The following is a 22335-nucleotide window of genomic DNA, read 5'->3' on the forward strand; positions in this document are numbered from 1 at the left end:
TTTCTTCTTTTGGTCGGTCGCCGGCCATGCCGAGGCCGGCGACCGGCCGATGGGGACCTGGCTTTGCCCGGCCACGGCGAGGCTCACCGGCCCCTAGCAAGGTCGAGCCTCGCCGTGGTTGGGCAAGGCTCGGCCTCACCTTGGCTGGGTGAGCTTGGTCTTGCCCAGATCCGACGAGGCTGAGCATCGCCGGCCCTCGACGGACGGTCGCTGGCCATATGGCCGAGGCCGGCGACTGGCCAAAGAAAAAAGAAGAAGAAAAGAGAGGAGAGAGAAAATTTGTTCTTCAAAAGTGTTTCGGGAACAAAAACAACTTTTTTGTTTCTTATTTCCGTTCTAATTTTGTTGGGAGCAAAAAAACAGATTTTGAACAAAATGCAAACAAACGTGTTTATGTTCTTCTTTTTTTGTTTATAAACATAAAAAAAAAAAGAACATAAACATGCACGCCCTTTATCTTTTGGCTGTGCCGTGTCGCATCCGAACAGAGCCGAGGAGTACTTCAAGAACGCGGTGGCGGCCGAGCCGGTGGACGCGGAGGCACGCAGCAAGTACGCAACCTTCCTGTGGAGGGCGAGGAGCGACCTGTGGGCGGCGAAGGAGATGTACCTGGAGGCGATATCGGCGGACGCGAGCAACTCGTTCTACGCCGCGGACTACGCCCACTTCCTGTGGAACACTGGGGGCGAGGATACGTGCTTCCCTCTCTCCTCCCCGGAGGAGGACCAAGCCTGGTCCGGCGACAGTAGTGACACCCATGAAGCATGATAAATCAATTTTTTGATAAACATTATTGGAAAAAATAAATAAAAACAGAGCCCTTTTTGTCTTTTTCGACCATTACTCAGAAATTCATTTTGTAGCAAGAATTATATACGGAAAAAAAAAAGAGAGGAAAAAAGAACAGGTCCTCATTCTTTTTTTGGGCTTTTTTGTTTGGTCACGTGACCGGAGCGTGCAACGTGGGGGCAGCGAAGCCGTCGGTAGTGGCGAGCATATGGGCCAGTTCGGTGGCCAGCACAGGGCGCCACTTGGGCCAGGGCCGACGCACGTTGCTTGGCGATGGAAGGTCTTGCTTCGGCTCTAACTTTTCCTCTTTTTTCTTTTGTTTTTTTCTTTCTTCTTTTATCCGACGCAACCCGCGTGGCTTATTATAATTATAAATCGTTTGTTAATACTGGATCCTTTAATAAGGCAATGAAATTGAAAAGAATAGGATCTAGTTTTGTCTGTCCACCAAATGGAGACGGGTTGAGTTGAATTGGTTTTGTTGGCTGCATTGTTCTAGGACAGTAAAAACCCTTTTACAGAAATGATGGTCTGATTTGAATTTCAATCGTTCGAATTGAGTCAATGCTTCATATTGATGTTAGATTATTATATGTTTTGTAGAAATGCACAAAATGTAATTGCAAATGCCATTTACAAGCATTTAAGCGAAGCTTCAAATTGAAAAGATTCACATTTCTCCTTCTTGTAAACTCGTATAGCATTTTCAGTTAAAATTAGTTTCGACCGGGTCAATTCAGGCATAAGAATGATTGATGTGAAGGCACAAAATGGTCTTGCGGTGTTTTCAAAAGTAAAGGTATATAAAACAGTGCGAGGTGGCAGGGCGCAGATGTTCATGTTGGTCGAGTTGCTGTTAGATACGAGTTCTTACCTGCCCTAGGAAAGGCCAAAAAAGAGAAAGCAAACTCATCATTTGAATGCCGTAAGCGATTGAACGGGGCACGACCGACCTTTTATGCCACAACACATGGGATGTGAATGCAGATGCGATGTTCCTCGATCCCAAGAAGGTTGGCCAAGCAGAAAACGACGGCCAGTCCACGTCAAGTAGGCTCCCATTCCATCAAAAGGATTTGCTACTTCATTTCATTTCTTTATAGAACTTTCTCAATGCTTTTCTTTTTTTTTTTTTTTTGGGAAAAGAAGTGATGTTTCCTTTATCAATGTAACAAGTAATTTCATTCACCTGCTTCTTGTTACATTTCTATTTTGTCATAAATCAATTCCTTCTTCGTCTTGCACGAATGTTTGACCTTGCGTATAAATAAAAAGTTCTTTAATGTTCCACGAAAAATATCTTTCAAATTTTCCATTTTTTTTTCACTTAAAGGATAACAATTTCCGTCTACTGAAAAAGTCATTTGAAATAGGGAAAATGATTTACATTTCTCAAAATCAGAAATGATTTTTTCCACTTTTTTGAGACAAAGCCCTAACTCTATTTCCGAGAGAAAGCCGTCATTGAAGCCCCTCTCTGCACAAGAGTGGGAGTCCCTGATTGACGATTTCCAGCATGGCCGTGAGGCCTCCTGGACCTTCGTTGCACTGCCTTCATTGCCGACCTTGCCATCTCCTCCCTCAGGCGAGACCTTCTCTCGCCCTCAAGGAGCACTGCCTCCTCATTTTCCTCAAATAGATTGCCGATGCCCTCTTTGGCCATGCCTTGCGGCCACAACTCCTAGACTGCCTCATAGAGTCTTTCTGCTCCATCGTCCAGTTGCCACTTGATCTAGCTTCGGGGAAGGCGAGGTCGAGCTCACTAAGCCTCGCCAGATCCGGTGAGCTCAACTAGTGAGGTAAGGTCAAGTCCCTTCCTTGCTTATGGCCGAGGAAGAAGAAAAAAAGAAAATTTAAATTAAATTAAAAATTTATCAAAAAAATTTTCAAAATTTTTGGTAATTATTATCAAGAAAAGTCAAATCAAATTTTTATCCAAACTACAGAAAATATATTGTAATTTATTTTTCGGTTGAACCAAACACTGGAGAAAATTATCATATTCTTAGAAAATGACTTAATAGAAAACATTTTCAAAAAATGTTATAGTTTCTGTGAAATAAATGGAGTTTAAATGTAAATACGAGAGTATTGTTGTCTGTGACAGTGGAAATAAATAAGCATTTATAAACTTGTTGACTATCAATGACAAATTTATTACTTGATTGGCGATTATTTTCTATGAAAAATAAAAATAATGGTTAAAAAAATACATCTAAATATCTACATCAAATGTTTTAGCTTTTTATGGATGCGTGAGGCAAAACTTGTCGCTTGTAAAATGTTTGTATGTGTCCAATTTTGTAGTTAACGATATTCTTTTCATCGAGAAAATACATGTCACCCTGACATAAAAGTCAATTAACTTCCTCAGTGAAGTAAACGCATAAATTAGCCTTTGTAAAGACAAAGGATGACACTGCTAAAAGCTTGGAGACAAGAATCGTGTGAAGGTGGTTTTTAATGGTTCGACAAGAGTGGAGATGTTTGGTTTAACTTAGCGAAACTATATGTATTTTGTACTTTGGCCTTCTCTCCTAGCGAAAACTGATGTTTTCTAATCCTCCATTAAGATAATAGGTGCAACAGAACCACATTAATCTTGCGTTTCTTTAGATTTTGCAGTCTTGTTTGCATCACATTGATTTAGTACAAGAACATATTCATCTTTTATTATGCTGTCCCTGACACTAAATATAGATTAAGGCCAGGCCAAAAACTATTCCAAGTACAAGAGCACATCCGTGTTTACTTTACACTGTCCCCAACAGTTTATATAATCAAATTCATGCCAACCTAAACAATTCCAGGTACTGCATAAATTGTGCAATTAGACCCCACAGCGTAACTTAGACTTCTTCGCCAGAAAAGCTAATCAAATGGAAGCCTCGTTGAAAAGCCCAAGACAGTAACTAAGGAATTTTTCAAATTCACTATTTAAGGTGTAGTTATATAGGTCCGTTCCGAAAAAGAAAAAAAAAAGAAAAAAGTGTAGTTAATGAAAAGGCGAAAATAAAGCTTGAAATTACAGATTATCACCACACAACAAATAGGTTGGGGACTCAGATATAATATTTTTTGCGGACTTCCTAAAGGAACTTTTCGGATAAACACTTTTCTCAGCTCACCAGAATTTAAGCAGATCTAAAGAAAGTAAACACCCAGGCTTCAACTCATCCGAACATGAACAAGAAGGTGGCAACTTCAAATGAGGCAAACCAAGGAAGATGAAGAAATCCAAATGTACAGATCGGAAGTGAATGAATAGGGTAAGTTGCAGCAAATCCAGCAGACATTTGAGCTCATTGGTCTACCTAACGAGATAGACATTTAACTGGTAAAGAGCTTATACGCATCCCAAGAATAGGGGTGTTAGAACCAAACCGAAAATTGAAACTGAAACCGAACTGATCCAGAATTTCCTACATTCTCGGTTCGATTCGATTTTTTGATTCGGATAATGGAAAAATAACCATTTATTTTGCTGGTTCAGTTTGGCGTATAAACCGATCTATACCGAACCGAACCAACCCAGGTTTCGGTTTGTTTTGTATTCGATTCAGGTCACATTGGTGCAGTTTAGCAGTTTTTGTTTTTAAGAAAAATTGAATCGGACTGAACCATTGACCATTGGGAAAAGTATGGCTTCAAATTGGGTAGAACAATTAAGTCGAATCTTTAGAGTAATCAAGTCAGACTTTGAGGCGTGATATCACTTTTTTTAAGGATTTATTTGCCCTACAAAGTTGCTAATGGCCACCGGCAAATATCCTCCAAGATACAACAAACTCTAAAAAATGAGAATACTAGATGTCAATTATAGTATTTCTCCAAGGTCTTTCTAAGAAACAATTGAAAAGATGGTTGTTGATAACCTTATAAAAATAGAGTTATTTTACCTATTTTAGGCAACAATTGATGCAATATCTTTGAGAAAATATTTGAATTTCCTTTTGATTATTCAAATTTTCCTTGTTTATGCAGAATAATGAGATATGTAGAAGATAATGAAAAACATGGCAAATATCAGGAATTCAAATAAAAAAAGCAGTGGAAGATGGATATCAAATTAGGAAATTCTTGATTTTGTTCCCTAATATTATCTGCAAGCATTGGGAGATAGATATCTGGGATATATCTTTTGAAGAGGAGAACATGAACAGAGAGAGAGAGAGAGAGAGAGAGAGAGCAGCTAGGTTTTTGTTAGATCGTTTTTCATTGTTCTTAAAGTTTTTCAAGTATTTTGAAGAGAAGACCAAAGTGGTAACAGAATTCTTGTCTTTTGATTCAAGATGCTGGGTTTGATCTATATTTTTATTTTTTTCTTCTACCATGTTCTAATTTTCTTTTGTTAGGGCTTCGATGTAGCCTAACCATGACGATATGAATTTCATGATTTTTATGTTTCGCAATTGATTTCATTCATGTGAATTATATATTATTGTGCTTAATACTTTTGAGTGACTAGCCACCACTTGAATGATCTTATGTGCATGTTTGAGACTAAGAAGTAATAATATGCAATTGTTCATTATAATATATAACCATGAATTAAACGTGGATAGAGATATACTGCGTTATTTGTGTAGCTTTCGGAAATAAGGTGATCCAAAAGACTCATTGTAAACCGGGAATATTCATAGTTTTTAATGCACTCATGTTTATTTTAATTCACATAGAGATATAGTGGATTAATAAACTGAGTAGGTTTGTTATACCTAGAAGTAGGATAGTAAATAGATTAGAAATTCCGCTATCACATGTTTGATATCGTTCTTGTACCAACAATAATCTAAAATTCAAATCTAGTAGTTATGGTGAAATCGGATGCTCTAACATATTTATCCGATCGATTTACCGCATTTAGTCTACAAATTTCGTTTTTAATTTATTCTTAATTATATTTTGATCTGTTAGATAAATTTTAGAATTACTCTATTTTAGTATTTAATTAGTTTATTAATCATCGATCTCCGTGGGACGATACTTTTTCTCATCATTATATTACTTGTTTGACACGTGCACTTGCATTTAGAATTTTACAAACAGCTATAGTTTTTTCAGAAAAAAGACTCGAAAAGATAAAAAAATGATCACACACTCTTCTAGAAAACTAACATGTATATATAAATCAGTCTTAAAAACATAGGTAACTCTTCGTGAAAAATTTCTTGAACATGTACTTGTCCTTGCACACATGGATTGTTGCTCCAGAATCTAACCACCAACCGGATTTGACAGTGGTAGAATTGATTTTAGAAACCATAGCCATTTGCATCATTAATTTCAGAAATTTTTATGTTCGAAAACATAGTTGAAATCATGGCCACATAATTTTCTTCAACCAAATTTGCATCTTCCTTCACCATCAGAATGTTCTTGTCCTTTGAAATACTCTTGCGGTGAATGCAATCCTTGGCATAGTGTCCTTGTTTGCCACAAACAAAACAACAACCCTTTTTCTTCTTTTGTGTTCTCTTAAATTTATGCCCGCTTTTTACTTTGAAATTTTGGCCAATTTTCCATTTTCTTTCCACAACATTAACCTTGGAATTGTACAAAACAAAATTATCACGTAAACATGACTCTTTCTCAATGCGATGATGTTTATGTATTTGCTCCAAAGTAAAGTCATCTAACTTGTGCATCAACCTTTTTCCATAGTCTTTCCAACTTGGAGGTAATTTCGCAATAATTGCTCCAACTTGAAAAGTTTCTGGAATATCAATTTAAGGCACGAATTTTATTCACAAGTACTTGCAATTCATGAACTTGTTCCGGCAAGGGTTTAGTATCAATAAACTTGAAATCAAAATACTTTGCAATTAGATATTTGTTGGTATCTTGCTCTTCCACTTTGTACTTGAATTTCAATGTATTCCAAATTTCTCTAGCCAACTTCATTTCAATGAATAAGTTGTACAAACGATTGGACAGTGTATTCAGAACATGTCCTCGACAAAGTAATTCATCCTCCGCACGTTTCTTCTTTTCTTTATTAACCCTCTCAATGGCTTCCGCACTTGGCTGTCCTCCCTCGATAGTAGGCTTTGGATCTTCTATAGGCGCAAGTCAGGATCCAATATGTAGGAAATCTTCAAAGCATTGAGTAAGAACATCATCTTGTCCCTCTAGTGAGCAAAGTTGTTCCCATTGAATCAGTCTAGTTTGACCATATCTTGATTCATGATTTTGATTGTCTCTGACTCTATTGTTGAACTAAATAAATTATTAAAATTGTTGGGAAAAGTATGATTTCAAATTTGGTAGAACAATGAAGTCAAATATTTAGAGTAATCAAGTTGGATTTTGAGACGTAATATCACTTTCTTTAAGAATTTATTTGCCCCCATAAAATTGCTAATGGTTATCGGCAAATATCCTCCAAGATACAACAAAGTCTCTAAAAATGAGAATACTAGATATCAATTATAGTATTTTTCCAGGGTCTCTCTAAGAAAACAATTGAAAAGATAGCTGTAGTTTTTTCAAAAAGAAGGCTCGAAAAGATAAAAAAATAATCACACACTCTTCTGGAAAATTGACATGTATATATAAATCATTCTTAGAAACATAAGCAAAAAAATTGCAAAGTGAACAAGTGTATCATTTTGAAAAATTGCCCAGATGAACAAAATATCCATTCGGAAAAAAAGTTGAAAAAATGAACAAATGCAACCCTTTAGGAAATATTGCAAATTAAACGAGTGTCTTTTTCAAAGATTGTCTTGAAAAGACTCAAACAAAGATTCAGAATAATTTTAAAAATATATATTATTTTTTTAATAAATAAAATTTCTTTTTTTTTATTTTTAATAATTTCTGAAAATTCTAAATAAACAAAAACAACCTTTGAATTGATTAAAGTTAATAAGATAACTGTAAATGTAATAATAATAATAACAAATAATAATAATAATAATAATAATAATAATAATAATAATAATGATAATAATAACAAAGGGTTAGTGCTAATTAAAGCCCACATCCAATCATTGCTTTAGTGCGCCTAAAGAAATCCCGCACTTATCGCACACGGGTAATTGGGACTAGCCTTCACCTAATCATTTCTTTAGGTAAGGAAAGAAATAAATTTAGTTTTAGATTGTTGACTCAAATATCCTCCCACTTATCCTATGTGGAAAATAATGCTCTTGCAAAGGTTGCTAGAAAAGGCACGGTGGAGATAGACTTCACTTTTGGAAAGAATATTACTCTTCTTAATGCGTTATTTATACCCAAAGTTAGGAAGAACTTAGTTTCTATTGATTTACTTTGTAAGAGGGGGTTTCGGGTTTTGTTTGAATCCGACAAGGTTATCCTGTCGAAGAATGGGCTATTTGTAGGAAATGGTTATGCCAATGATGGCATGTATCAATTGAATATCAATAATAATATTGCTTGTTCTTCTTATATTGTTGAGCCTTCATTTGTATGGCATAGTAGGTAGGCACATATAAATATTTGTTATTTGAAGAATATGAAGAAGTTAGACTTGATAAATTTCAATGGCGAATTTAATAAATGTGCTAAGTCCAAACTTACTAAGAAACCATTTCCTAGTGTTAAAAGAAATTCAAATTTATTAGATTTGGTTCATAATGATATATGTGAATTCAATAGTATGCTAACACGTGGAGGTAAAAGGTATTTATTACCTTTGTGAATGATTGCAGTAGGTTTTTATATGTTTATCTCATGAGATCGAAGGATGAAGTGTTTACCGTGTTTAAGAAATATAAGGTTGAAGTAGAAAATCAAAGTTCTACAATCAGATAGAGATGAAAAATATTTCTTAAATGAATTCTCTTCATTTTGTGAAGAACATGGTATTATTCATCAAGTTTCGGCACTATATACTCCACAACAAAATAGTTTGGTTGAAAGGAAAAATCGATCTCTTGGAGAAATGGTTAATTGTATGCTCAAAGCTATCAATTAATTTTTGGGGAGAAGCATTACTTAATGCATGCTATATTCATAACTGAATACCTTCAAGAAAAATGACATAACCCCTTATGAAATATAGAAACGTAGAAAACCAAATTTATCATACCTTAAAGTGTGGGGTATTTGGCATATTACCGAGTAACAGATCCTAAAAGAATAAAGCTCAGTCCTAGAGCTATCAAAAGTGTTTTCGTTAGGTATACTAAAAACAGTAAAGCTTATAGGTTTATTGATTTAGAGTCAAATGTCATTGTAGAATCAAGAGACGTTGAATTCTTTGAGAATAAATATTTTAAGGGTTCTGAAATTATTGAAAATAATTCAAAATCTATGGAAAGCTCAAGTAGATTCTCAAGAAAAAAAATTAATGATTCTAAAGGCATAATTGAACCAAGGAGAAGTACTAGAGTTAAGAAACTAAAAGACTTAGGTCTTGATTTTATACTCGTGTTTTTCTTGTTGAATGAGATGGAGATAATAATGTGATAAATAAATACCCTTTAGTATTAAATTTAGAAGACTATCCTAGAAGCTTTGATGATGCTATGTCTTCTAGAGATACTTCTTTTTGAAAATAAACTGTGAATGATGAAATTGACTCAATTATGTCAAATAATATTTGGGTATTAATAGATTTACCAAAAGGATAAAAACCTATTGGGTGCAAATGGTTTTTAGAAGAAAATATATTTCTAATGGTTCTATCCAAACTTTTAAGACTAGACTTGTGGTCAAGGGATATAAACAAAAGGAATGAATAAATTATTTTGATACGTATGCTCTTGTTGCACATATAACTTCTATATGAGTTCTTTTTGCTCTAGCTTCCATTTATGATCTTTGTGTTAATCAAATGGATGTCAAAAATGCTTTCGTGAATGGAGACTTAAATGAGGAAATTTACATGGAACAACCAGAGAGTTTTATTCTTCCTAGAAATGAAAGAAAAGTATGTAAATTGATTAAGTCTCTTTATGCGCTTAAGCAAGCTCCTAAGTAGTGGCATGAAAAATTTAATTTGGTCATATTATCAAATGGTTTCATTCACAGTAGTGCCGATAAGTGTATATACTCTAAATTCACTAAAGACTATGGTGTTTTAGTGTGCTTGTATGTTGATAATATGCTTATCTTTGGAACAAATATGACTGGAATTACTGAGACTAAGAATTGAACTTCTATGTTTAAAATGAAGGATTTTGAGTGAAGTGGATACTATCTTAGTATTAAAGTTAAGAAACATAGTGGAGGTTATTATTTAAGGCAATGTAGTTATGTTGAAAAATTATTAAATAAATTTCAACATCTTGGTTTCAAGGAAATAAGTACTCCATTTGATTCCAATACTAAATTAAATTATAATACTGGTAGAGCGGTGGCACAACTAGAATATGCCAGTGCAATAGGATCTTTAATGTATGTGATGCATTGTACTAGACCTGATATTGCTTATTCTATATGCAAGTTCAGTAGATATACTAGTAATCCATATACAGAACATTGGAAAGCTTATCTTAAGAGAATTAAAAATTTAGGATTTTTCTATAATAATTATCCGGATGTATTAGAAGGATATACCAATGCTAGTTAAATTACAAGTGTGGGAGATGAGCATTCCACTTCTAGATGGATTTTCACACTAGTTAGAGATGTTGTATCTTGGGCGAGTAAAAAACAGACATGTATAATTCACTCAATAATGAAATATGAATTTATTGCTTTAGCGATAATTAGGAAAGAGGCTAAATGGATTAGGAATTTGTTGTTGGATATCAAATTATGGCCTAGTCATATGCCTCCTATTTCTATCCATTGTGATAGTCAAATTACTTTGGTAAGAGACTATAGTAGCACCTATAATGGTAAGTTTAGACATATTAGTCTAAGATATAAATATATAAGACAATTTATTAAAGACGGTACCATAACAATTGTCTATGTGAGGTCAAGTAATAATTTTGTTGATCCTTTGACGAAGGTTTTACCAAGACACATGGTAATAATGACCTCACAAGAAATGGGGCTAAAACCCTTTAATTGAAATCACCAATAATGGTAACCCGACATTTTTCTAAAACATCACTAGTTACAAGGTTTAATGGGTAAGAACAAGTTATTAAATGAATTTATTTGATACCGATGTAGCCTTGATATGAGAAGTCAGTATCGTCGATTACGTTTTGTAGGTTGGATTGAATTCTTAATGAAGTATAGTACAAACTTATAATGTGTTGATAGTAACATAAACACATAGTAAATATTTCACCTATATAAGCTTAGAAGCAGTGTCGCTTCTTACGAAAGTTAGGGTTGTTTTCTAGAGAGCAAGATCAAGCACAAGGCTATAATATTGCAGAGTAATATAGAACTTCTCGTGAAACAAGAGGTTGGTATCTGTGCGGTATGTCCGATTATATTATTTAAAAGTATAAGTTTAAAGCCGAGTTACTTATCATTTTGATAGAGTTTTGAGATACTTGCACTAAGTAGAGATTTAACTCGAAAGAGACCTTTATGTATGTGTATTAATCTTACTGAAATTTTGGCTGTACGGTTTTTTATTTTATTTTTATTTTGAAATCTTTGTTTTACAAACAAAATGGGGGATTGTTGGAAGTTTGTTTATAAAACAAACTAAGTGTATATTTCCTTGTCCCACATAGGAAAAGTGGGAGGAAGTGGGTCAGTTAATAAGTATGGGGTTTCTTTAGCGTACCCAAAAAAATGATTAGGTGTGGGGTGCGCAATTATTAGATACACTTAACACTTTGTGCGACCCTAGTTTAATTAGAACTAATCCATTTTTTATTTTATTATTATTATTATTTTACGATTATCTTATTAAATTTAATCACTTCAAAGGTTGTTTTTGTTTATTGAGAATTTTCAGAAATTATTTAAAAAAATCGAAATTTTATTTATTAAAATATAATTTTTTTTAATTATTCCAAATCTTTGTTTGATTCTTTTCAAGACAATTCAAAGATACTTGTTTAATTTGCAACCTTTCCCGAAGGGTTGCATTTGTTCATTTTCAACTTCTTCCAAATGGACGTCTTTGTTTATCTGGGCAATTTTTCAAAAGGATACACTTGTTCACTTTGCAATTTTTCACGAAAAGTTGCCTACATTTTTAAGACTGATTTATATATACATGTCAGTTTTCCATAAGAATATGTGGATCATTTCTTATCTTTTCGAGCATTCTTTGTAAAAAAAAAACTACAGCCATCTTTTCAATTGTTTCTTAAAGAGACTATTTGCCGGTGATTTTTTAGACTTTTATTATATCTTGGAAAACATTTGTGAGCAAATAAACTTTATGGGACAAATAAAAAAATGATATCACCTCTCAAAACTTGATTCATTACTTCATTCTTCTACCCAATTTGAAGTCATACTTTTCCCAATATTGACACCCCCACCCAATAACATCTTAAAAAAATCAAACCAAACCGAACTGAACCGAGAACATCTCAAACACTTTAAACCTGGGTTAAGAAACAAACCAACAAGAGATAAGAAGTACCGAATACTCAGGGCTGCTGCAGAGTGTCCATGTATCCCCCAGCATCAACAAGAACCTTCTCTCTCTTCTCTATCTTAGCCAATTCAATGTCCTCGTCGACCATCATCCTCACCAACTCCAAACCCAACCTTGGGCTTCCAACCCAACACCTTACTGGCCTTCCTTGCGTCTCCCTTCAAGAAGTCGATTTCCCCCAGCCTGCGGTACGTCTCATCAATTCCCGCATGGTGGCCCCAATTCAGCCGTACATACTCTAGCGCCTCGTCCAGGAACTCCTCCACCGTCTGAGACTCCCCCGTCGCGACCACGTAGTCGTCCGGTTTTTCGTGCTGCAACATCAACCACATGCCTCCACATAGTCCCCAGCGAACCCCAAGTCGCGGTAGTGCTCCAGATACAGCAGATCCTCCATGACCAGCTCGCGCCGCAGCCCCATCTTGATCCGCCCCACAGCCCTCGCGATCTTCCGGGCCTCGAATCTCTCGCACTGCCTCCGGGACTCGTGGTTGAACAGGATCGCATTGCACGCGAACAGCCCGTACGCCTCGCGGTAGTTCCTGGTGTACCAGTAGGCGGCGCACTGGGACACGGCGTAGGTGGTTCGCGGGGGATGTCTCAGACAGCGGCAGCGGGTGCAGTCCGTCCCGAACATCTCCGAAGACCCAGCCTGGCAGTAACGGATGTGGCTGCGACCGGTAGCGGAGACGTGAGAGCGCACGGCCTCGATGAGCCAGAAGGCGACCTGGGCGACGGCAATCGCGGTGAAGGAGACCGCCACGTCGGACTGGGTGGAGAGAAGATTGTAGACCTCGTCGGGGGAGATCGTGTCGATGCAGCGGCCGAGAGAGGGGGCGCGTCGGTGAGATCGGCGTAGTGAAGCTTCATCCGGTCGTCGCGGGTGTCGAAGTTGGAGGGGCAAAGGATCAGGCCATGAACCTCGTGCCCTTTGTTGAGCAAGAACTCGGTAAGCTACCACCCGTCCTGACCGGTAAAGCCGGTGATCAGGGCCACCTTGCGGTGCTGCGGCGGCGGGGACTTCGACGTTGGCTCCGGATCCGGATTTACGGGTCGCCATTGTCGCGTAGGATGGGGAAACGGGTCTGCCCGCGAGATGTTAGCGGGAACGCTTGAGAGAGAAAGGGGCAGATTTGTAGCAAGTGGATGATCGATAAGTCGCCGGTTCGGGGAAGATTGGACCGATGGACTCTAGGGTTTCTAGTGCGGGGAGTCTTTGGGAGACTTTTGAGAGGTGGTGGAAAAGGATCAGAGTAGATCTCCTCTTAACTGACTAATGAGGTCGCGCCACGTGGGGATATGAAGGTCAGTATGGTCCATTCATAGGGAGCGGCCTTTTCTTAATAAGCTGCCACCAAGAGGTTTCGGACCCTTGACTGCTATCTTCTCTCGAGAAATCTCCGAGGGTTAGTGGGGGCAAATTTGGGACTCAAAATAAAAATGGGTGATTTTTTTACAAGACAAAAAAAAAAAAAAAAAAGAGTAAAATTGGAACTGGACCTAAACTTGATATTTTTTTCTTTTATGGGAGATGGAATTGAGATTGGACCTACCATTTAAGTTTTTTATGAGACAAGAAAAAGTTTAAAGTAAAATTGGGATTTGATCTAAAATTTGGGATTTTTTTTTTTTTATGAGAGAGAAAGAAGTTTAACAGTACAATTAGGACTGGTGCTAAAGTTAGTGGTTTTTTAAGATATTAGGCTGACCATCGATAATCAATGTTGTATATGGAATTTTATTTAATAAATTTTTGGTTGAAAAAAGGAATTGGGAAGCCCTTGCTTCCAACCAAACATAACATAAGAGGCAGAGACTCCAAGTTTGTAGTTTTAGAAACAAGGTCAAGTCAACTTAAATAGATGATGAGCTTGTATTTGATGAAAAACCAAATTTAGATTCAAAGACCTATAGTTAAAATGAAAAAAAAAAATTATAGTTGTGCAAACCATACTCTCATTCTTATCGTGAATATATATAAAAATCAAGCTTTTCAAACTTCATGAAAGTTTGACCAAAATTTAAAAAAAAAAAAATCGTGAAGGTATGAATTTTTCTTGTATCAAAGCCAAAGAGGTACAATCCGGTGAATGTTCATGAAATGAATGTGTCCATTTTGTATATATCTCTTCCTGTGAGAATTAAGTTATTTCAGGCCACATGATCGAGTTCTCTTGAAAAAAAATGAAGGCGGACCGGGGTGCATGCTTGAACAATAAAGTAGGATTAAAGATGCTCTTTTTCATGCTCTTATACCTTATTTTTGCGTTATTACCTGCTATGCCACATAGTTAGCATATTCAATGGTACTAAGGCCTCTCAGGTTTTGCACGAACGTGACCATCAGGCGGCAGCAAACTCCTCTTTGGGAAGAATTCTGCGATGTGGAATATTGATATTTCAAATGTTGGAAATATTCTTTGGTCTTTCATACATCGTTTCATCTAAAGCCAAGTTGGCGAACTTCAGATTATATCTTTCAGGGATTTGCGATACCAGTGGAATCCCAGAGCAGGTTGCAGAGTTCATTTTCAATGGAACTCGAGAAAAGATTAGGCATGGTAATGTTGTCATGGCAGCTATTACCAGTTGTGCTAATACCTCGAATCCTAGTGTAATGCTAGGAGCTGCTTTGCTTGCTAATAGGGCCTGTGAATCAGGATTAGAGGTTGGATGTTGTTCTTATCTAGCTTTTCTTTTTTTCTTTGAAATTTTGGAAGAGGAAATTGCCTGTTTATGTAGAGGTCCTCGAGTGATTTTACATGTAGAAGGTTACCGTGATAAACCATTTGCTCGGAGAACCAAGACAAATCAGTTGGTTTTCTAATTAGAATATTCTGGCAGGTTAACCGTGGATTAAGACAAGTCTTGCTCCTGGTTCGGGAGTGGTAACCAAATATCTGACTAAGAGGTGCGTATACTTCAATCCGCGAATTGTCTCCCAAGATTCTTGGTTATATACACACTCGACTAAAGGCACCTTGCCATAGTGGCTTGCAGAAGTACTTGAATCAGTTGGGCTTTTACACAGTCGGCTACGGATGCACCACATGCATTGGGAACTCGGGAGATCTCCATGAGGCTGTTGCATTTGCTGTTACTGATAACGGTGATCTCTTTGCTCATTCCTTCTCTTGGTTTCATACTATTCCTTCACCAAGTATGTCCTAGATCCTTCTGAAGAGAGCCAGTTGTTGGTCTCCAACGACCAGATATTGCCGCAGAAGCAGTTCTATCTGACAACAGGAATTTCGAGGGCAGCATGCATCGCCTTACACGGGCTAATTATCTAGCTTCTCCCCCATTTGTGGTCGCCTACGCTCCTGCTGGCACTGTATGTCATTTTGTTGGTTCAATTCCTCTTTTTTCACTATGGCAAGATGAAGAGTGTTTTAGTGAGACTTTGAGCCCAGTCTTAACGACTAGATAAGAGTGGTTGCTGCTGGCCAGGCCGACTAGGCCATTGCTTTCATTCACCCACAGTGATAAAAAAAAAAAAACGCGGTGTCACTTTTGGCACATGATCTGCCACACTTGACAATCCAGTGGCTAACTGCCCATTGTATCCTGAAGATGATCTTTGTTCAGTAGGTTGACATTGATCTTGAAACAGAAGCCCTTGCGCATGGAAAAGATGGAAGGTTTATTTTTGAAGGACATTTGGCCAACAAACGAAGAAATAGCAAATGTGAGCAACTGGCCTGATTGAAAAACCGTGAAGTGCAACTTTAGTCTTTCCTCTGGACTTGGCAGTATAAGGAGTAACTTAATATATTGGCCCTTCTATATTGCAGGCCGTGCAGTCGAATGTGCTTCCAGATATGTTCAGGGCCACGTATGATGCAACAACCGAAGGAAACCCTCCGTGGAATGGATTACATGTACCTTCTGGAACTCTTCACGCTTGGTACCTGGCCTCGACTTACATTCTTCAGCCACCTTTCTTTGACGACATGACGATGACACCTCTGGGCCCCAGCAGTGTGAAGGACGAATATTGGTTGCTCTATTTTGGAGACACCATCACGACCAACCACATATCGCCATCCGGTGGCATCCACAAAAACAGTCCTGCTGCTAAGTACCTGGTGGAACACAGGGTTGCTAGGAGGGACTTCAACTCTTATGGGAGTCGCCGTGGCAATTACGAGGTGATGGCAAGGGGCACTTTCGCCAACATCCGAATTGTCAACAAGCTCCTGGAAGTAGACGTTGGGCCTAGGACGATCCACATCCCCAGTGGGGAAAAGATGCACGTGTTCAATGCTGCTATGGTAACTTTTCACTTGCAAAATCTATCAACTTCTGCAGCTTGAGCTGATAACTGCTCAATTACCGGGGACTTTGCAGTGAAATCAGTTGACTAATCGTATGGGCCATATCATATAGGTCGAGCTAAGGGGGGTTCTTGAAATTTACCTAAGAAAGTCTCCAAAACCTTCCTTAAACATTACGTGCGTTGTTATACATTTGAGGATGCCATTTGTCTTTTCTAAGTCATGCCGAATCAACGTTGTTAATGAGTATAACTATATTCTGAGCTGTTGACTGCTCTTTTTCAGCTTCACTTTGTTTTGCTACCTTCTTTCTCAGAGAGTTTTGGCCAGGACACTATTGTTTTTGCTGGTTCTGAGTACGGTATAGGGAGTTCCCTGGTACGCATATTTTCAGAAGACTTTTTTTTTTCCCTAAATATATGCTTCTGCTGTTACCACTCATACCCTCGCAACAAGCAAAAATAAGGGGTGAAAGTGGTCATAGCGAAGAGCCAAAAGCAAAATCACTGCAGTAATCTAGTTAGAATGGGAATTATCCTGCTCCATTTCAAACCTGGAGAGGACGCCGAGACTCTCAGGCCAAATGGCCACGAAAGATACGCGATTGACCTTCTGAACAAAGTGAGTGAATTGAAACCCGGTCAAGATGTGAAAGTAGTGACGGACAACATGAAGAAAAAGCGGAAATCAGATAGTGAAACTACACTGAATCATGAATTTAATTCATGAATTTATCAATCAAGTATGGAACAACAGCAACGCGGATACTTTGTTTTAAGCATTCCATTTCTCTGAGACCATCATAATCCATATAACACAACCAGCCAATCCATACTATCAACGTATACCATTCCCCCAACAACAAAAAATATTAAAGCCGTAACCCTTGCCCCAAAAAAAGCACTCAGAACTCTCTCAAGTCTCCGAAGTCACATGCAAAGCCTTGTTCTTAAACCTAGACCTCGGAGCCCTAGCGATCACCTAGCTCGGCCCCGTGTGGAACTGCCCCGGCCAATGGATCAGGGCTCACCTCTTCCAAAGATATCTCCTAAATTATGGATATGCTCTCAAGAACCGACAACCCACTTTGTAACACTCCATAAAGAGACATGGAAATCTTCTCGTGAAGAATGTTTCTATACCCTCGGGAGCTCGATTGGGCTGCGCCTCCTAACGTAGCCATCAAAGCAACAATCACTAACGAGTACCTTACTACAAATAAAAAATTCAATCATCACAGTTTCAAAGAAAGTACCTGCATGGCTTTTGCAAACTCATGCTTGTAACACCACTGGTTCCTCACCAAGCGCAATAAGTCCACGATAGAACTAGATCTATAAAAGACACCGAGAGCTGTACATGTCTGATTCTAGTGTTGGGCACTTATCAGAATTCAAAAGTTCGGGCGTTTGCCAGCCAAAGGCTACTCGACCTGCGAGATAGACATCAAAAGATGATTACCATTCAAAATTTTGCACTTACAAGAAAACTAGATCAACCTACCAAATGCACGATTTTCGAGTATAACCTTATATCCATGAAGGCGTGTAATAATCCCAACATCAGAGAGTTTGGCAAATAGATTTTCACGATCTTCACTACGTACAACTATCACGTTCTCTGGCCTTAGATCATCATGAATAATGTTAGAGTTGTGCAAAAAATTCAATCCCAATGCCACTTGCCCGTATCATAAAACAAAGTAGACATACATAACTAAAAAGTAAGCCAAATCCTATTGGAAATTAAGGAACTTTGATTTTCTCTATTCAAACCCTTTTGGCACTTACCTTGTCAGTTTCAGTAACATGTTTGAGGAATCACCATTAACAGCCAACAACTCAACCTCCCCCATGCTATCCCTGTGAGATGATAGCTTCTTTTTATGCTTAACTGTCAATGGTGCATCACCATTGGAGATGTTAAAATCAACACCAGACCAAAGTATTGGAAATAACTCCTATAAACTATAATCACATAACTCTTGTATGAGAAACCCAGATTCCCAAAAATATCATACATCCCGAGTTAGTACCACATTTTGATGTGGATGATTGGAAAAGAATTTGAAAGTGTCATTTTCTATTTCAACGTGACCCAAGGGGAATCTCTTCATGGCAACCGATTCATCATCATATTTTCCCTTGAAGACCATGACCACATTATGGCATTTTCCAATTTCCTTGAGGACTTCTAATTTCAACATTTCCATAAAAAAGGGATCATCGAGAGATATATCCTCTTCAGCCATTATACCAACCCGATGCCCTAATTCTTTTATCAACTCCCCTATATCTTGGGCAAACTCATTTCGCGACAACCGCTGTTCATTACTTTTAATAGGATCGGCAATCAAATCTTTGTCAGATCCAAGGTGGAGGGCGAAAGAGAGGCAGAGATTGCTAGTGTCGGTGAGGGAGAACCTAGTAGCAAAAGAGATATTACCACTATAAGGTAATGTAATATAGAAATAGGACCAAATAGGCAAATGCATGAAATGCATTTTGTTGAAGGCTTCAATAACACATGATATAATGTAAGATCAGTATAACTGCTTTTGATTAGAAGAGTTTGCCTTTGTATACATGTTACAAGTCATCTAGAGATTAGGGACTGAAGCATTAATAGGGAGAGCAAACACCTCAATTCCATCATTCATATAATTAACTCTAGCAATCTAAACACCAAATAGTCTGGAAAAGTGACATAAGAAATTTTTTCTTTCATGAGATCATATTAGTTATGTCTATAGATAATTCTGCAAAACTAATTTAAACTCAAACGCAATTAATATGCATGTGATGGGCCGGACAAATCACAAATAAATTCCAATGATAATTGTAGAGTGGAATCACCTTTCACCAAGAAAAAAATGAGACAAAATGAACAGTTCAGTTAGTATTGCACCAACAGCCTACATGTCTGTAAAAAGTTCTACTTCACTAGAGATGAGTATAACTCAATCTATGAAATGAGATATGAAAGCCTGATTAACAGCAAACAATAGATATTGAACTCATTGCATGAGATAGAATTTCAATTATCAACTAATAAGCTAATGAATAAAGGCCATAATGCATGCCAGGACGCGTCCGATACCAGAGAATATATAATTTCACTAGCTATAAACAATCTTGGTCCTGTATACACTGCACACAATAGATATCATATGATGCTATTCGCATATCTAGTAGACATGAAAAGGTACAGAGCCACAAATGCTAATTTCTCGACATGGCGATAAGAGGAAAAACAAGTTCCCAATCGCTCTGAATCGCTCCCGCTAGAGCAATAGTTCATAAAATAACAAATAAAATGCGTAATCTATCCATTCACTCATTTGAAGCTACAAATGAGCACCGGATGTTTATATGCAACATAGACATTCCTTCATCATGGTGCATCGAATAATATATTAATGTCTTGATACTTTCTACATAATTAACTGAGCTTTTTCTTTTAAATCATATGCGCCATGTATTATCAACACATATTGCTATATAATTTCATTTCCTTTTATTTATCTACCTTAATCACTAACTACTAATCATTTTAAGTAATAAATTTCACTATTCACAAAAGTGTTTATATGTTGTGAATTTACGCTTCTGCATATTTCTAAAAATTAGCATTTTACCCCTTTTACATGCATAGTATTATCTTTCTAATGCCTTTACTCATCAAAGTCATTAAAATTCTCTTGAAATCATTCAACCATGAACATAGTACGACTCATAGCATCTTCTAAAGGCATCATTAACATACTAGACCCTTCACGTGATATTCATAACAATTTCATAACAAAATAACAAGTAGACCACAACCATCATCAGGAATGGAATCACCAATGATACAAAATCATACATAGTCTTGCCTCTTGTTAGCTCATCATGTGATCATTAATTTGTTTTAACAACATATATCTATAATATGATTCATACTTTAATCTAAAATCAAACAAGAATCTAGAGTACTAAGAGGATCAACCCAATTCAACTCCTAGAGTTTCACTCACCTTGAATGGAATTTTGAACACACAAAGCCATTAATCACCTTGAAAGCAAAATGACAAATACAAATTAACAACTCTCATTCTTTTATAACAACAAAACCAGTTTAATAGAAAAAATGAATCCATGAATTTTACCTTGCATACATTTTATAGGCGAGGCTAAAGACACAACTCCAAATGAATATATTTAGGTGGTTAATTGAAATAAGAAATGAATTGGAACTTTTGCTTTGCTTGACAAGATTGGAAAGTTTATCAAAATGTCAAGATGAAAGTTTGAAGATGGCGACGAGTTGGTTCTTTTCTTTAAAAGAAATAAGATGGAAAATCTTATGCTGTTGAAGAGTTTCTGGTGAGGTGAGCTACGGCCAAGATGAGGAAGTGAAATGGGAAAACTTAGCTCATGTTTCTGATGAGTTGCAAATGATAAGTATCAACAAACTAGCGTTAAAAAATCATGACGAGACACTGGTGTTCATATACAAAAGTTACAAGTGGCTTATTTTGAGTAGCTAAATGAGGAAATTTGATTTAGATATTAGGTGAGAAATTGAGATAAGTGTTCAAATACAAAAGTTACAAGTGGTTTAATTTGAGTAGCTAAATTAATATACTTTATTAGACTACTAGGTGAAAAATGGAGAGAAGTGTTCAGTAAAAAGGTGACATATGGCTTAGTTTGGGTGATTAAAAAAAGATATTTGGTAAGTTGTGATGATATTTTTCATTTAAGTAAACAAATAGGGAAACTCGTGCCTGTTCTAAATTCTTATAAATCAGAAAAAAAAAAAAAATTAAACTCACTAAAATTATTTACGAAAGCTATCGGATGTTTGAAAAATTTTAACTCCATGAATTTTAATTTTGATAATTATTTGATACGTAATCTAGGGCATATCGATCATGGTCGACAATTACTATAGCAATAATCACCTTATGTAGTTAGTTTATATGTTATAATCTATTTATTTGAATATATCTAAATTGGTAAAAAAAAAAAAAAACAATATATTTCCTTGAATTAGAACCCCTTCTAAGCTTAGAACCCTTAACGGAATCATATTCCAAAAAATCACGGACAGAGAGAGTGTCTTTCAAATTTTCTGCATATTAAGGTGAAACAATGATTATCTTAATATCTTAAATATCATCAATACTGCATGAATTCCGGATGTCACAATGTGTGTTGTTTGATTAATATATGCGGTTATTGAAAAGTGAAATATACACGTAAACATCATGGTAAATTTACCTCTCGAGAATAGTGGAAAGACGATCCTCTAGACAGATTAGTTGGCAATAGAATTTGTTTCATTCGATTTGAAATCAACCAAGTATAGACGGTTGTTAATATTTCCTTTTGAAGTTATGCAGTTCTGATTTAACTAGTCATTCTCTTTCAGCATTATCAATTCGGTGTTGGCTTAGAACATATGCTGAGATTCCTATCTATCATATCTTACCAATAAAACCATCACAATTCCAAAGGCACATTAGTGGCCCCTACTAAGGATGTCAAAACTGAACCGGTAAATCATACAGAAACCAAATCCGAATTGAACCCAACCAAAATTTCATGCATTTTCAATTTGGTTCGATTCAATTTTGGTTTGGATAACCAAAAAATAATTGTTCTTTTTATTGTTTTGTTTGCTTTTTGGTTCAATTCGGTTAACCAAGCCGAAACAAAATTCTCAACAAAAATTGAACATCCAACTTAAAATCTCTCTTCTTTCTCACCCTTTATTCATTTCAATTCCAAT

The 22335-nt window shown here is 36.7% G+C and overlaps 2 pseudogenes; one reads left to right on the forward strand and one right to left on the reverse strand.

Moving 5' to 3' along the window:
- Nucleotides 1–12275: 12275 nt before the first annotated feature.
- On the reverse strand, nucleotides 12276–14243 carry LOC104423833 (annotated as a pseudogene).
- A 141-nt stretch (nucleotides 14244–14384) lies between these two features.
- On the forward strand, nucleotides 14385–17289 carry LOC104423834 (annotated as a pseudogene).
- The last annotated feature ends 5046 nt before the right edge of the window (nucleotides 17290–22335 follow it).

Source organism: Eucalyptus grandis, chromosome 10, assembly GCF_016545825.1.
Source record: "Eucalyptus grandis isolate ANBG69807.140 chromosome 10, ASM1654582v1, whole genome shotgun sequence".
Lineage (NCBI taxonomy): Eukaryota > Viridiplantae > Streptophyta > Magnoliopsida > Myrtales > Myrtaceae > Eucalyptus > Eucalyptus grandis.